Here is a 15,879-nt window from a genome sequence, read left to right on the forward strand (position 1 = left end):
GGCGATCCCCACTCGAAGCAAGCCAAAGGCGAAGTTTCGGTCACCTCCGGTCTGAACAAACTCAACGGCAAGACCTCTGTCTCTTCCGGCATCTTGAGCGGCGTACCTAAATCGAAAAACCCCAATGGTAAGAACCCTTATCGTTTCCTTATGCAATTATAGAGTCCGTTTTGTTAGAGGATTTTTGTGTAGGCTCTTTTAGAGTACCACGGAACGATGGACAAGCTGGTAAACCGAGCAGATTTGTATATCTTTTGTGAGGATTTCATGAGGATTTTGAGGGAATAATAAAGAGATAGGCTTGAGGAGACTTTTATTAGATAGAACAAGAAAAATTACAAGGTATTGAGTAAGAACCCTAATTCTAGCCGTCAAGTTCTAGTCTCTAAGCCTTGGATAAGTTGATCCCTTGCTTCAGGGTTTTAGTAGCTCTTATGTAGTCGTCTAGGAGTCGGTTTTGTTAGGTTAAACTCTCCATATTCGGAAAAATGGAAGGTTCTCCTTGTCGGAAGTTTTCCATTTCTTGGAAGGGAGCTCGGTTCCAGGGACCGAACTCGGGGTTCCTTTCTAGCGGGGACCCGAGGGTCTAGGTCCTGCCTGGAGGCTGGAGGAAATGGTACCGGGGTATTTTTCCCCAACAGTTTGCCCCTTATTTCTCAATTTCGTCATCGAAGTCGGGGAATAACCTGTACACTCAAGTCAACCGGGGTTGCTCATTCTCAGCAGGCTCCCCTTAGGCAGGACCCCGTTCCATTGGTCTTGCTAGCTTGGATTCCATTCAAGTCGGAACTCATTCTGAACCCAGGTGAGGACCGGTTCCTTCGTTGTTTGACCGGAGTCTAGTAGTAGTTCCTTCTATCTTCTGGAGATGGTGGGACCGGAACTCTGATGTTAATCTGCGTATAAGCTGGAGAAGTTCTCGCTAGGGGGATTATGGAGCCTCTGAGACTAGGATCCGTCGATTTGAGGAAGAAAGTGGAAACATTGCTTCCCCTGGCGCCTTTCCTTTTTCCAGACCGGCCGTTTCTTTCATAAAGGACTCTTCTGAAGATTTGGAAATATCTGATTCCTTTTTCCTGGCTCCAAAAAAGGAAAGAATCAGCCATATATTTAGGGTGCCCGATGCATAGATTCATTCATCCCTTATTCAAGAAGATGAACTCTGATCTTCCTGCTTCACTCGTGGGTGGCCGCGTAAGGCCTTGTCGCCTGTTTGCTGATCCTTTCTCCTCCTCTGTTGCTTCTTTCGGAGAAGTTTCTGAAACTGATAGCGAGGCGATCCCAATGGTGCCTTTGAAGCAACGTGATTCCCTCCTTCTCGATGATGGCCCGCGTTCTGAAATTCAGGAGGGAGGTCTGAAGGTGATATGGAGAAAGTACGGGATCCATTTTTCGGTGCAGGTGAGGAGTTCTTTGGAATTTGAGCGCGCTCCTGATGGGGGGCCAGGCGAGATAGCAATTTTGAGGCGTATCTGATAGAAGGTTTCCGGGGGATCGTCCCTTCGCTCGTGGCTGAAGTATCATCGTTTTTGGGTTTCTGTCCTTCTCAACTCACTCATTTATCCTGGAAGACTTTAATGTCAATCCAAGTGCCCGGGGAGCTTTATGGCCTTGATACCGGGGTACACAAAGTTCTATACTCCTACTAATTTGCCCCATTAATAATCGTGTCTGGGTTATACCACCTTCAGCCTCGCGACGGCGCTCCCTTGGTTGAAGAGCCTTCGAGAGGTGCCCGAGGTAATTACCCCTTTGGGGACAATTGGACCAGTCGGTACATGTTTATGAAGATCCAGGAACCCTTCTATTATCCTACATTCTGGCGTACTGTTGGTAAGTCTCGCTTCTGGCGCCTTTTCCTCCTTTGGTTGTTGGTCTGCTGATAATTGGTTTTGCTTTCAGATGTGTCTCGTCTGGTATCCTTTCTTGGGGAAGCAGTGGCGAAAAAGATGTTGGCGATTCCTCGACGTTTCCGTGGAGTGCACTTCCTGATGAGCAAGGAGGTCCTGCGTTGTTGGGGTCAAATATGGTTACGGCGGAGTTAACATTCAAAACGTCCAGAGAAGAAAATGAGAACTTTCTTCGACGAATACTTTTTAGAAATAGATTCTTTTTACGAAAAGCTTTACAGAGGAAACACGAGACATCGGACAAGAGCTCGAAAAATGTCGTTATGCAATGACCGAACGCGTGTTCCGCTCGGTCGCTAAGTAGCGACCGAGCTCGAGCCAAGCTCAGTGGCTACGTAGCGACCGAGTGTCCGTTCCGCTCGGTAGCTACATAGCGACCGAGCTCGAGCCAAGCTCGGTCGCTACGTTACGCTCGTTCGCTACGTTACGCTCGTTCGCTACGTAACAACCGAGCTCGAGCCAAGCTCGGTTGCTACGTAGTGACCGAGCGTCCGTTCCGCTCGGTCGCTAAGTAGCCACCGAGCATCCGTTCCGCTCGGTTGCTACATCCGTTCCGCTCGGTTGCTACGTAGCGACCGAGCTCTTCCGAGACGTCGATACGACATTAGTCCACACATTCTCGTCCACCCTTTGATGCTATCTCCCGAAGACCGTAGCGAACCCATTTCGTGTTTCCCGCCATTCTAAGTCATCGATCAAACTTTACGGTAAAAACCGCGGAAAGTTTGTTCTTTATCGAAAGAAGCCGTAATAAACGCTTCGAGTCAGCCCAAAGGGACCTAAGACATGACTCGAGGCCCAACTTACGATTTCTTAACCAACAGCCCGTAAGCCGTATGATGGTTTACGCTTGGTTTGAAAAGGAAAGATAAATGTCAAGTTTCCACGGATAAATATGAAATTTTGAAGATAATTACGAAGATCGGAAAAAATGGAATATCTCCATTTTTACGCTATGACGGCTTACGGGCAGAAGAGGAAAAGCGCAAACTGACCTAGGAGCCATTATATAAGGAGTCCTAGGCGAGAAGCATGGGAGGGGACTTTCTCAGAGAAAGCTTAGCACTTAGGGCAATTAGGCAACTTTCCGTTTTTATTATTCGAGCTGCGACTCAATTAGGTTTAGCCGTCTTAGGGTTGTTAGAACTAGGAATCTCGCCGACAGCTCTCGAGCCCAGGCTTATACCTTGTTGTAAACGCTCATATGCAAATTCGGAATGAGACTTCTCTTTTCTCCTTTTTATGATTTCATATAATTTATCGTTGTTATCTCGTGTTCTGATTGCTTAGCGTGTGGTATTAGTAGATATCCGGGACCTCTGAGAAACTAGCATTCTCCTACTTTCCTAATTTAAACGGAAATCGACAGTGCGAATTTCGGTTCCCACAGTTTGGCGCTAGAAGGAGTGGGCTCTACGGATCAATCTAACCCGCAAAAGCCACTCAACGATCAGAACGATATGCAAGACTCGACATGTGCGAACGTCATCTCGTTCAAGGGGGGAGCAACGGTCGATCGAGCCAAACCTCGAAACGATCTCCTTGTTATCGAGCTGACGATCCGAGATGTCGACGTTGCTAGGGTACTATTCGACACCGGAAGTTCGGCCGATATCATCTTCAAGGATACTCTCGAGAAAATGGGGATCGATCAATCCGAAATCGTGAAATACCCTAGCCCACTACTGGGACTTTCGGGAGAAAGAACCATGGCCTACGTGTCGATTAATCTTGCAGGCAAAGCCGGAACCGTGACAAGAGTCACAGAGTTTCTAGTCGTTGACCATCCCACATCTTACAACGTTATCATGGGAATGCCATGGTTGAACACCATGCGTGCCATCCCATCAACGTACCATCTTTGCCTCAAATTCCCAACCCCTAACGTAGTCGAGGTAATATGGGGAAACCCAAGAGTATCACAGGTGTGTTACGCCGCAGAACAAAAATGAAAAAGACCAGACCTCGAGACCACTCCTAGAAAAGCAGAGAAAAAGATCTCCAACAAGGATTCGCGAAGTCAAGATTCAGCGGACCTCTTCTGGCAGTCTCGTAACATCACGACCCTGGAGGAAAAACGCGAACCAACTTGCGAACCTGTGGTCGCAGTCTGTCTCGACGAAGCATTTTCGGAACGATTCGTCGAGATCGGAGCCAATCTCCGCGAGCCATTGAGGACATAGCTCATAACCTGTCAAAAAAAGAACCTCAATACTTTCGCATGGGCTGCGGAAGATATGCCAGGGATCGACATTAACATAGCGTGTCACGAATTAAATATCGATCCAACATTCAAACCTGTCAAACAAAAAAGGCAGAAGCTAGGACCCGAACGTGCTTCCGCGGTAAACGATGAGGTCGAAAAATTGCTTCAAGTTGATTCAATAACGGAAGTGAGGTATCCAAACTGGCTCGCTAACCCTGTAGTAGTCAAAAAGAAAAACGGGAGATGGCGATTTTGCGTCGATTTTACCGACCTAAACAAGGCCTGTCCAAAAGATAGTTTCCCTCTGCCACACATCGATCGATTAGTAGAAGCAACGGCGGGTAACGAACTTCTGTCTTTCATGGACGCCTTCTCAGGTTACAATCAAATTATGATGAACCCTGACGATCAAGAGAAGACTGCGTTCATTAACGGAACCTATTGCTACAAGGTAATGCCCTTCGCCTCAAAAACGCTAGCGCAACTTACCAACGACTCGTGAACCGTATGTTCTCCAAACAACTCGGTAAAACGATGGAGGTTTATATCGACGACATGCTCGTCAAATCCCTCCAAGCAAAGGATCACGTATCACATCTCGAGGAATTTTTCGCACAGTTAAATTCTCATAACATGAAGCTCAACCCGACAAAATGCAGGTTTGCCGTGGCATCAGGGGAATTCCTCGGCTACCTAGTCACATTCGCGGCATCAAAGCTAATCCAAAACAGATCAATGCACTGATCGAGATGGCTTCACCGAAGAATAAAGCGGGAAGTCCAAAGGCTGACCGGTAAGGTCGCGACACTTAACCGATTTATTTCACGATCAACAGACCAGTGCCTGCCCTTCTACGATGTCTTACGGCAAAATAAAAAATTCAAATGGTCGGAAGAATGCGAAAACGCTTTCCAACAGCTGAAGCGGTATTTAGCTTCCCCTCCAGTCCTCGCAAAACCCGTGGAGGGGGAACCTTTATTCTTGTACATCGCCGTGTCGGCAACATCTGTGAGTGGCATCCTGATCAGGGAAGAATGCGGCGAACAGAAACCTATTTTCTATATAAGCAAAACCTTGCTGGATGCCGAATCTAGGTACCCGCTAATGGAAAAATTAGCATGCGCGGTCGTAACATTGGCCCGAAAACTAAGACCATATTTCCAATCCCACACGATCGTCATCCTCACGACTTTTACCCTATGGACGATTCTGCATAGCCCGAGTCAGTCAGGCCGATTGGCCAAATGGGCGGTCGAATTGAGCGAGTACGATATCGAGTACCGACCGAGAACAAGCGCATAGTCACAAGTGCTTGCAGACTTCTTGGTCGAACTACTGACAGGGACCATAACCAATGAGGGACTAAATTCCACCTGGCTCCTCCACGTCGACGGATCCTCATCCAAGCAGGGATCAGGCATCGGAATTCGCCTCACATCTCCGACAAGCGAGATCTTAGAGAAATCATTCAGGCTGGAATTTTACGCCTAAAACAACGAGGCTGAATACGAAGCACTCATCGCAGGGTTGCGTTTGGCTCACGGCTTGAAGATACGAAACATCTACGCTTACTGCGACTCCCAGTTAGTGGCAAGTCAGTTTAGCGGAGAGTATGAAGCCAGGGATGAACGGATGGACGCGTACCTAAAACTGGTCCAAAATCTAGCTCAAGAGTTTGACTGTTTTGCCCTTACGCGAATTCCCCGTTTCGAAAACGTCCAGGCAGATGCTCTCGTGGCCTTAGCATCATGTTCTGACCCAGGACTTAAAAGAGTAATTCCGGTCGAGTTCATCAAACATCCGAGCATCGGACCACCAATCGTCGTCAACCTCATAGAAGGTCAAGATGACGAGGAAGAAGAAGTTACAATACAACCGCAATCAGAGCAATCTGATTACGGCTCCGATACCCCATGGCTGCAGAAAATTCGAGACTACATTATCAACGGACACCTGCCCACCGAAAAATGGGCATCCCGCAAAGTCCGAACACAGGCCGCGCGCTACGCAACAGTGGACGGCGAAATTTACAAATGGAGATTCTCCGGACCACTCATGACGTGCCTGGAAGGGGAAGAAGCAGGAAAAGTGATGGAGGAAGTACATTCTGAGTCCTGCGGCAACCATTCGGGTGGAAGATCGCTGGCATTGAAAATCAAACGCCATGGATACTACTGGCCGACGATGATCGGAGATTGCGAGAAGTTCACACGAAAATGCAAAAAATGCCAGAGGCATGCTCCAACCATCCGACAACCAGCCGAAGTTCTCTCCTCCATCACATCTCCCAATCCCTTTATGCGCTGGGCCATGGATATCGTCGGACCCCTTCATAATTCAAAGCAAAAGCATTTCCTTTAGTCCTCACCTATTTCTTTTCAAAATGGGTAGAGGCAGATTCATACGCGAGTATAAAAGATGTCCAAGTCGAAAGTTTCGTATGGAGAAACATCATCTGTAGGCATGGAGTTCCTTACGAGATCGTAACCGATAACGGATCTCAGTTTATCTCCACCCAGTTCGAGGCGTTCTGCAAAAAATGGAGGTCCGGCTTAGCAAGTCGACGCCCAGGTATCCCCAGTGTAACGGACAAGCTGAAACGATTAATAAAACCATTCTCGACGGACTGAAGAAACGCTTAGAGGCTAAAAAGGCAGGTGGGCTGACGAACTCGAGGGAATCCTCTGGTCCCACCGTACCACCCCCGAGGCGGGCAACGGGAGAAACCTCTTTCGCTCTTGTGTACGGAACGGAATGCATGATTCCCGCAGAAGTATAATTCCCCGGTGTTCGAAGAAGATTACTTCCCGAACGAGAGGAGCTCAATAACGCCATGCTCCTGGATGATCTCGATCTCATTAACGAGCGTCGGGATCGAGCGCTCATCCGAATCCAAAATTACCAACAAGCAGCCGCGAAGTACTATAATTCCAACGTACGAAATCACAGATTTAATCAAGGAGATCTGGTCCTTCGCAAAGTCTTCCAAAACACCGCTGAACGAAACGCGGGAAAACTTGGAGCAAACTGGGAAGGACCCTATAAAATCGAAAAAGTCGTCTGACCGGTCTCCTACGAAATAGCCAACATGCAAGGCATAAAAATTCCAAGGACCTGGAACGCTATGCATCTCAAAAAATACTATCACTAAACAAACCAATTCGCAATGACCGAACTACGAGACGGCTTGATCTCCATATGGAGTACGTAGGCAGTTTGTTGAAAGGCAAATTCAGCTATTCCCCCTCATTAAAAAGGGGAGGGGGAGTGGATACGTATACTCGTATACTCTCAACTTTGAAAACATCCGACCACGCCTTCGATGTTTCCGACATATCTTAACCAAGAAAATTATTCTTTATCCGCAAAACATTTTTCGATATTCGGAAATAAATCAGCCGTTAGGGAGAAGCAGCCTTTGGCATCGCGAGACGTCGCAAGAGATGCCTCGAGAGTTACTTCCTCCGAACGACGAAAATGGACACTCCGTCAAAAAAAAAATGATGAACATTTTAACACATATTTTGCGCAAAAACTCCAAACGACGGCATTTGCTGCCAAGTCCGGTGCTGATCACATCGAACTCTCGAATGTCCTAAACAGACATAGCTATCTCACGAAGATGACTCTCGTACATCCGACACAAGGGTAATAGCGCTATAAAAAAAAACCCGAAATTTTGGTCCAACACTTCCGGTTGGCTTAAAAATTGTCTCCGAAGTGATGCTCGATTCATATCTAACAAGTCATGTAAGCCGAGAACCTATCGCAGACTTTAAATCGGTACGAATCAGGTTAAAATCATGATAGATAAATCGATAGCCGGCTACTAACCGCATAAAATCTTAAAACCGAAAGTAAACCTAGGTCTTGCCCTAAACCCAGCGCACTGGTCCCTAACATCCTAAGGCATGATATCCAAAAGATACAAGATCCCAAAACCATGCCTCTATGTTTATATTCGACATCTTCAGATATCCCGCGAAGTCTATATCTCGCGGAAAAACTCTCGAAACAGATCTTGAACAAAACATTTCACATCGAAGAAGGATATGAGACGACAACTCATCACACTCCTTCCACGCCATACGTAAACTTATGAAAAATGCAACTCGATCACCTTGTCATAAAAAGAAAGCCGCAGAGCGTCATGGATTCAAAGCCACATATGGCCAGTCCCGAAATATGAAATAAGGCCATTTAAGGCCGCAACATCAAACATAAAAAAAATCTCTTGCAAGAAATCTAACCAAAGTCATCCTCAGAACTCACGCTCCCTCTTCACCCTCGCTTCGTCCAAGCCTGGAGCCGCATCACCTCTGCTTTCTCCGAGCACCGGATCTTTCCCCTCTGAGCCTTTTGAATACGTCGGAAGAAAGCACGCGGATTTCAGGTCAGCTAGGATGAGATCGAAATCTCCATCCACGACTGCCAAATCTCCCTTGCAGCCGGACAGTCGGGCCTCTGAAGAACGAGAAGCCGTTGACTTTTGTCGTAAAAGATAGATCTTTTGCGTTTCCCTTACAGTTTTCTAATAGGCGTTTTAGGCATAAAAGGAGGATCTTTTTTTTTTTACGTAGCGACCATGCGGTTCATGGGCTGTTGGTTATGAAAATCGTATGTTTTGCCTCGAGTCTTGTCTTAGGGCCCTTTGGGCCGTCTTCTGACTCAAAGCGTTTATTACAGCTTCTTTCAATAAAGAATGAACTTTCCGCGGTTTTTACGGTAAAGTTTGATCTATAACTTAGAACGGCGGGGAACGTGAAATGGGTTCGCTACGGTCTTCGGGAGATAGCATCGAAGGGTAGACGAGAATGCATGGAATAATGTCGTATCAACGTTTTGGAAGAGCCCGGTCGCTACGTAGCGACCGAGCTTCTGCTCGAGCTCGGTTGCTACGTCGAGCTCGGCCGCTACGTAGCGACCGAGCCTCTGCTCGAGCTCGGTCGCTACGTAGCGACCGAGCGGAACACGCGTTCGGTCACTGCATAGCGACCCTTTTCGAGCTCTTGTCCGATGACTCACGTTTACTCCGCAAAGTTTTTCGTAAGGAAAAGCTCGTTGGGAGCGTGGATTTCTAGTGAGATCCCAATGCGCGGTATGGCGAGTTTGGACGATATTGGTGTATTTGGGCGAAGTTCGTGTTCAAAAATCCGCAAGTAAATAGTAATTTCTCATGCCTATAAGATGGGAGGTAATTTCTTCACAATCTTTACACTTACTCATTCTCATAGAGAGGTTTCTTGAAAAAAAAAATTTCTTTCTCTTTCTCTCTATCATTTCCTTCTTGATAAAAAAAAAGAAAAACACGAAATGTCGAGTAAGAAAAGGAGTTAGAAGAAAGGGTCCTCGCCCGCGAACGTTTCTGAAGAGTTCCTTGTGCCAAAGATGGAATTCGTTCCTCATTCAGTAGACCCAGCCGAGAACGAGGCATGGTGGGTGGCGTGTTACAGTTCGATCACGCCTCCCAAAGAAAAATCATTCCCGATCATGAACCATCGCCCAGTGGAGGTAGGTGCACCAAGTAGGAGTACTAGTGAATTCCTCGAGGTCATGTTCGTTCTACCATATTTCGGATGCGGTGGAGTTCAGGGTTCCTCGTCAAGGAGAGCGCGCTAGTAGTCCCCTGGAGGGTTACTTTACTTGCTACGAAGCATTCGTAGTGCACATTCGTAGTGCGCTGTCGCTTGTGGGTCCCGATTCCCAAAAAATATCGTCCGTGTGTTGGATCATTTCGAGGTGGCGATAAGCCAACTGAATCCCCTTGGCATCCAGCACCTCATTGGAGTCCTGATCCTGAGCTACGAGCATGGTCTCTCCCTCACCGTCGATCACTTCGAAGCGCTTCTTCGGTTACAGATCATCAAGGACACGGGCACGTACAGGCTGGTCCCTCGGAACTTTATGTCAGTGGTTAAGGGGTTTACTTCTAACTTCAACTCGTGGAAGAAGTGTTTCTTCTTCGTTCGTGTAGACGCAGCGTCCGTTGAGGAGAGTTGTATCCCATTGTTTCGGAGGTTGCCGAACGATCGTCCCTTCATCAATCCTCTTGCTCCGTTTCCTGAGGACATTATCGCGGTGAGGGATCTACTGAGGAACGGTCCTTTTTTCTGGAATTCCTTTATGCCGAAGAGAGTTCGAAAGGCGTTGAGGTTTGTGCATCCTAGTCCTGCTTTGGGTGGGGAAACAGGGAGTGATTCCGAGCCCGATGACCAAGGTCCCGACGCTTCTCCCACGGTTGCGACGGGGCTGAACTCTTCGAAGGGGATAGATATTGACCTTGGTGACATAGAGTTTTCGGTGGGCGATTCTATGCTTCCAGGATGGGATCCAGACCTTGCTTCGGCGATGGAAGTGGTACGAGCGAGGTCCCTATTTTGGACTTCGATGATTTCTTTGCTGGTCTTCCCTCTGGCTTCGATGCTCCTCCGGCTACGAACGAGTCGGGGAGGCTGAAAGTCGTCGCGGAAGGATCTCGTATCATCAACGGGGTATAGGCTTTAAGAATTTTGACGATTGTTTCAAGTAAATATTTTTTTTATAACCTGTTAATCGGTTTCGCAGGGCTTGAACTTGCTTGGATCAGCCATTTAGGCGAGCCATAGAGAAGCCATGATCTATCGCTTTAAAGCGGAGAAAGCGGAAAGGGATCTTGCTCGCATGCAAGGCGAGATGTTGGAGCGAGATGCGCAACTCGCTCGTGATCATGCGAGGGCTGTTCGCAAGGCAGAACGGAAGGGCAAGAGGGAGATTGTCGAGGTGATGAAGACTCGCGCGTCTCAATTCCAGGTCGAGTACGGGAACCTCAAGGATGCTTTCAACTCGCTAGGCGATTTCCGTGAGTGTCGCGGTTCAGTCGGGAGCCTTTGGAAGACGCTGGCAGACGATTACGTTTTCGAGAAGGAGATGGAGTTAATGAAGTTCCTCCGATCGTCGGGAGGATCCAAGGATTTTGGGATCCCATCCCGGTTTCTCCTGATACTGTAGGGACCACGACCGAGTTTGCCGGTGACGATGAGGAAGTGAACTATCCCGCGGATGCATTCGGAGCTTCCTTGTCCGGGAATTTTAATTTTGCTCTATGAGAGGTGAGTGTTTGACGGGAAGAAGTTTTTCCCTTATCTAGTCTTTTGTGGCTGAGTGTGGCCTTCGTTCATATATGTCCGGCCGAGTCTGGCCTTCGAACTTTATATGGGCCTGTTTTGGCCGCTTTTATCTTTATCGGGACTGGCCGTTGGTGGCTTTGAACGCCTACCGCTATGCGGTTTATATATATATAATGGATGTTTGTTTGTGTTACTTTGTTTCGAGTGGGTTTGAAGTAAACATGAGTAGTCTTCTCGTATTTAATTCCATTGAGGCGTTCAATCTGTTGGTTTGTTCGAGACGTGAGTTTTCGTAAAAATTATTTATTTTTACGAACTTTCGGGAACGTTAAGATATGAACGGAGAGACATGTTTTAGGATCTCGTATCGTTTAGATATCATGTCTTGAGATGTCTGAGACCAATGCGATGGGTTTAGGGAAAGACCTAGGTTTACTCTCGGTTTTAAGGTTTGTGTGGTGACTAGCCGGATATCGATTTTTCTGTTGCGATTTCTACCTGATTCGTACCGATTTAAAGTCCGCGATATGTTCTCGGCTTATATGACTTGTATGGTATGAATCGAGCATCTTTCCAGAGACAATTTTTAAGCCAACTGGAAGTGCTAGACTAAAATTTCGGATTTTTTTTGTAGCGCGCTTTCGTCCATATGTTGGACGTTCGATGTTTAAAAGAGTGATCAAGTTGCGTTTGTTTAAGACGGCTGATGTGTTCGTCGGGGCCAATCGACGAACAGAGTGTAAGGTTTTTGTGGTCCCGTTCGGACAATTTGTTCGCATCGTCTCGACTTTTAACTTGGCGACGTCTTGCAGTTATTTCAAAGACTATACGTATATTTTCGGTGCTGAAGAGAGACTTTTTTGTGATTTTGGGCCGTATGAGGCTGCTGACAAGAGTCTTAATGTTTGTAGATTTTCTAAGCGTGTTCTGAGACTTTTGCGTTAATTGAAGCGCAAGTGTCTTAAAAAGGAGCGACGCATATTGTAGTAAAAAATTTCGAAATCTCTAAAAAACTCGATTACAATAACGCATATTTTCCTATGTGGGAGTATACGAGTATACGCACCCACTCCCCCCCCCTTTTTAGAGAGGGGGATAGCTGAACTCGTCTTTCTCTTCCGGATGTTCCGGTTGAGTTGTAGTGTCGGCTTCGGACTCGTGTTGAGTTTCGACGCCCGAAGCGTTTGCGTCAGCAGACGATGTTAAATAGTCTTTTCTTGAAACTTTTTTGGCCGAAGATTGACCTATCTTCGTGCGCTTGCGATTTTCCGTTGCAGAAGTCATCATTTGCCTTAACTTGTGCTCCGCGAGGAAGCATAGTCGCGACTGTTTCTGACATCCCCAGATAGCTGCGACTCCGTTTGGGGTCAGGAATTTGACACCCAGGTGGTACGTCGATGGAATGGTTTGCATGGCGTTGAGCCATGGGGTTCCCATGATCACGTTGTAGATGGCAGGATGATCGACTACCGCGAATTCGATGATTTTTGTGATCTCCTTGTCCATGACTGGTAGCTGAATCGACCCGAGGGTCATCGATACTTCGCCTGAAAAACCTGTGAGCAGTTTTGGCGTTGGAATTACTTTTCCGAGTTCGATGCTCATCCGATTGAGTGTGTCGCGGAAGATTACATTGACCGTGCTTCCCGTGTCAATGAGTACTCGTCCGACTTCCAGATCTCGTATGACGAGATCTATGACGAGTGGATCGCAGTGAGGTTGATCGATCCCGCCGGCTTCCTCCTTCGTGAAGGTGATTGAGCAATTCTGATCATCTCGGGTAGGAGACCATGTAGGCCAGTTTGCGCTCGACTCCGCCTTCCGCTGGTAAGCCTTGATGGCCGAAACCATATCGTTGCAGAATTGCGATCCTCCAATGATCATGTTGACTCTGCGACGATTGTTATCGTTCCCCTTGTCGTCCAGCCTTCTACCGCGTTTATCCCCATATTGGTTTCTTTGAGGAGATTTTTCCGCGGGAGGATTTCGGTCCGCCTTCGGGGGGCGATCGGTCTCGAGGATGAGATCTTTCACGCTGGTCACTTCCGAGTGCTCTCCAGCTAGTAGCTTCGCGGCCAGCCTTGCTCCCAAGACTTTGCAGTTAGTCGTGGAGTGTCCTCGGGACTGGTGGAACTCGCAGAAGGTGTTTTCATCATATCCTTGATTGCGAGTCCACCTATTACCCATGGTTCGGCCCTGGTCCGAGCTGATCGCGTAATTGTGCGCTCCCTAGAGATCTTCCTCCTCGTGATTGACATACTTGTCGTTACGAGGGTTCTTCTTCTTCGTTTTTGGATCTACATCTTTCGAGGATGGTCTCGCCGACTTATGTTTTTGCGATAAGACTTTCGTTTCTTCCTCGATCACGATGTAGTCCGTCGACTTGTGGAGGGCGTCCTGGATCGTCCGCGGTTTGTCGAGGGCTATCCATTTTCTGAATTTCGACTTGTACCAGAGCGCCTTTCTGAGAGCATCAATGGCCACCTTGTCGCTTATCCCACTGACCCTGGACATTACCAACTTGAATCGGCTGATGAACTCGCGGAGGGGTTCGTCTTCCCTCTGGGACAAACTCCAGAGATCGACATCGGAAGTTTCTCTATCTATGAACATAGAGTATTGCTTGAGAAATTCCGATTCGAGCTGTCGGAAACTACCGATAGAGTTTCGCTTAAGACGTGCGAACCATTCGAGGGCTGCCCCTTCCTGATTCTCGACGAACAGGCGGCAGTACCCGGCGTATTTTTCGCCGTCCTTCAGCCTCGCTCTTCCCATCGTGATGTGGAAAGCATGAAGGTGCGTCTTCGGATCGGTCATACCATCATACTTCGGTACTTTGAGTGTTCCTGGATCGGATACCCTCATATCTGAGATGCGAGTGGTGAAGGGGGTCTTCTGAGCCCCTTCCAGCAGCCTGTCGATCTCGGGGGCCGTGCTGGTAGCGTGATGGATTTGGGATTTCACAGCTCTTACTTCTGCCGCAGTCTTGGTGATATAGTCACGAAGATCGTGGATATCTGATGTCTCGCCAGCAGATTTCTGAGCCTGTCGGCGTTTACTGCGAGTGAGCTCAGTTTGCTTTTCAGCCAGCTCTTCTTGTTCGTTCCAATAGAGGATTTCCTCCTCTTCTGTCATTGGTTTGTCGAACGGAGAGCTTTCCCGAGCGAATCGGCTTCTGGTCCTCCTTGGATGTCTGTCGACGTCCTCCTCAGTATCGTTGGAGACATCGCTAGGATCCAGGTCGACGTGCTCGACTTCGTTATCCTCCGAATCCTTCGCGGGAGGCGGAGGACTTTCAGGGTTCCCCTTTTTGATGGGAGATTTCTCGCTAGGGTTTTGACCCGAAGGTCGTTGCTGCGCGGCTCCAGGCCTGTTGAGTGGGGTTGCGAAGTCGAGTCTTTTCCCGCGGACTTTAGTGGTTCCGCGGGGGCGGATTGCTTGAGTCCTTGCCGTTAAAGTTTCAACTTGTTTGGTCAAGGTGCTCACGAGCTTATCATGTTCTTCCGACCTTTTTTCGTAGGTGGCGAACATCTTTTTAAACTCCTCGAGCGCCACGGCGTTGGCTGGTGCGTGTGCCACGGATACGTCTGCTGCGGGAGTGTGGAGATCAGTGCCACTGCTTCCGTTAAGAGGAGTCTGCACGCTATCCGCGTCGTCAGTTGACATGTCTGGTTGAGCGTGATGTAGTTGAGAGTAAGATTGATCCGGTATCCCCCTCCTTCTAGCGCCAAACTGTGGGAACCAAAATTCACACTGTCGATTTCCGTTTAAATTAGGAAACTAGGAAAACCCTAATTTCCCAGAGGTCCCGGATATCTGCTAATACCACACACCAAGCAATCAGAACACGAGATAACAACAATAAAGTATAAGAAATCGTAAAAAGAGAGCAAAGAGAAGTCTTATTCCGAGTTTGCGTATGAGCGTTTACAACAAGGTATAAGCCTGGGCTCGAGAGCTGTCAGTGAGATTCCTAGTTCTAAAAACCCTAAGACGGCAAAACCTAATTAAGTCGCAGCTCGAAATAACAAAAACGGAAAGTTGCCTAGTTTCTCTAAATGCTAAGTTTCCTCTGGGAAAGTCCTCGTTTCATGTTTCTCGCCTAGGACTCCTTATATACTGGCTCCTAGGTTGGTTTGTGTTTTTCCTCATCTGCCCTTAAGCCGTCATAGCGTAAAAATGGAGATATTCCATTTTTTTCGATCTTCGTAATTATCTTCAAAATTTCATATTTATCCGCGAAAACTTGACATTTATCTTTCCTTTGCGAACCAAGCGTAAACCGTCATGCGGCTTACGGTCTTTTGGTTAAGAAATCGTAAGTTGGGCCTCGAGTCATGTCTTAGGTCCCTTTGGGCCGTCTTCTGACTCGAAGCGTTTATTACGGCTTCTTTTGATAAAGAACGAACTTTCTGCAGTTTTTACCGTAAAGTTTGATCGATGACTTAGAATGGCGGGAAACATGAAATGGGTTCGCTATGGTCTTCGGGAGATAGCATGTGCGGTAGTTGCGTAATGACCGGGCTTGGTTCGTTCGTGTTCCGATCGTCATACTCGGACCTATCCGTAACTGGTCTGGGTATGTTTCCTATTGCTTATGTTTGAATTCGAATGAAGCTTTATCTCGAGAACATACGTTGCGACGTTCTCTTGACCG

This window comes from Brassica napus, chromosome C3 (assembly GCF_020379485.1).
Source record: "Brassica napus cultivar Da-Ae chromosome C3, Da-Ae, whole genome shotgun sequence".
NCBI classification, from domain to species: domain Eukaryota; kingdom Viridiplantae; phylum Streptophyta; class Magnoliopsida; order Brassicales; family Brassicaceae; genus Brassica; species Brassica napus.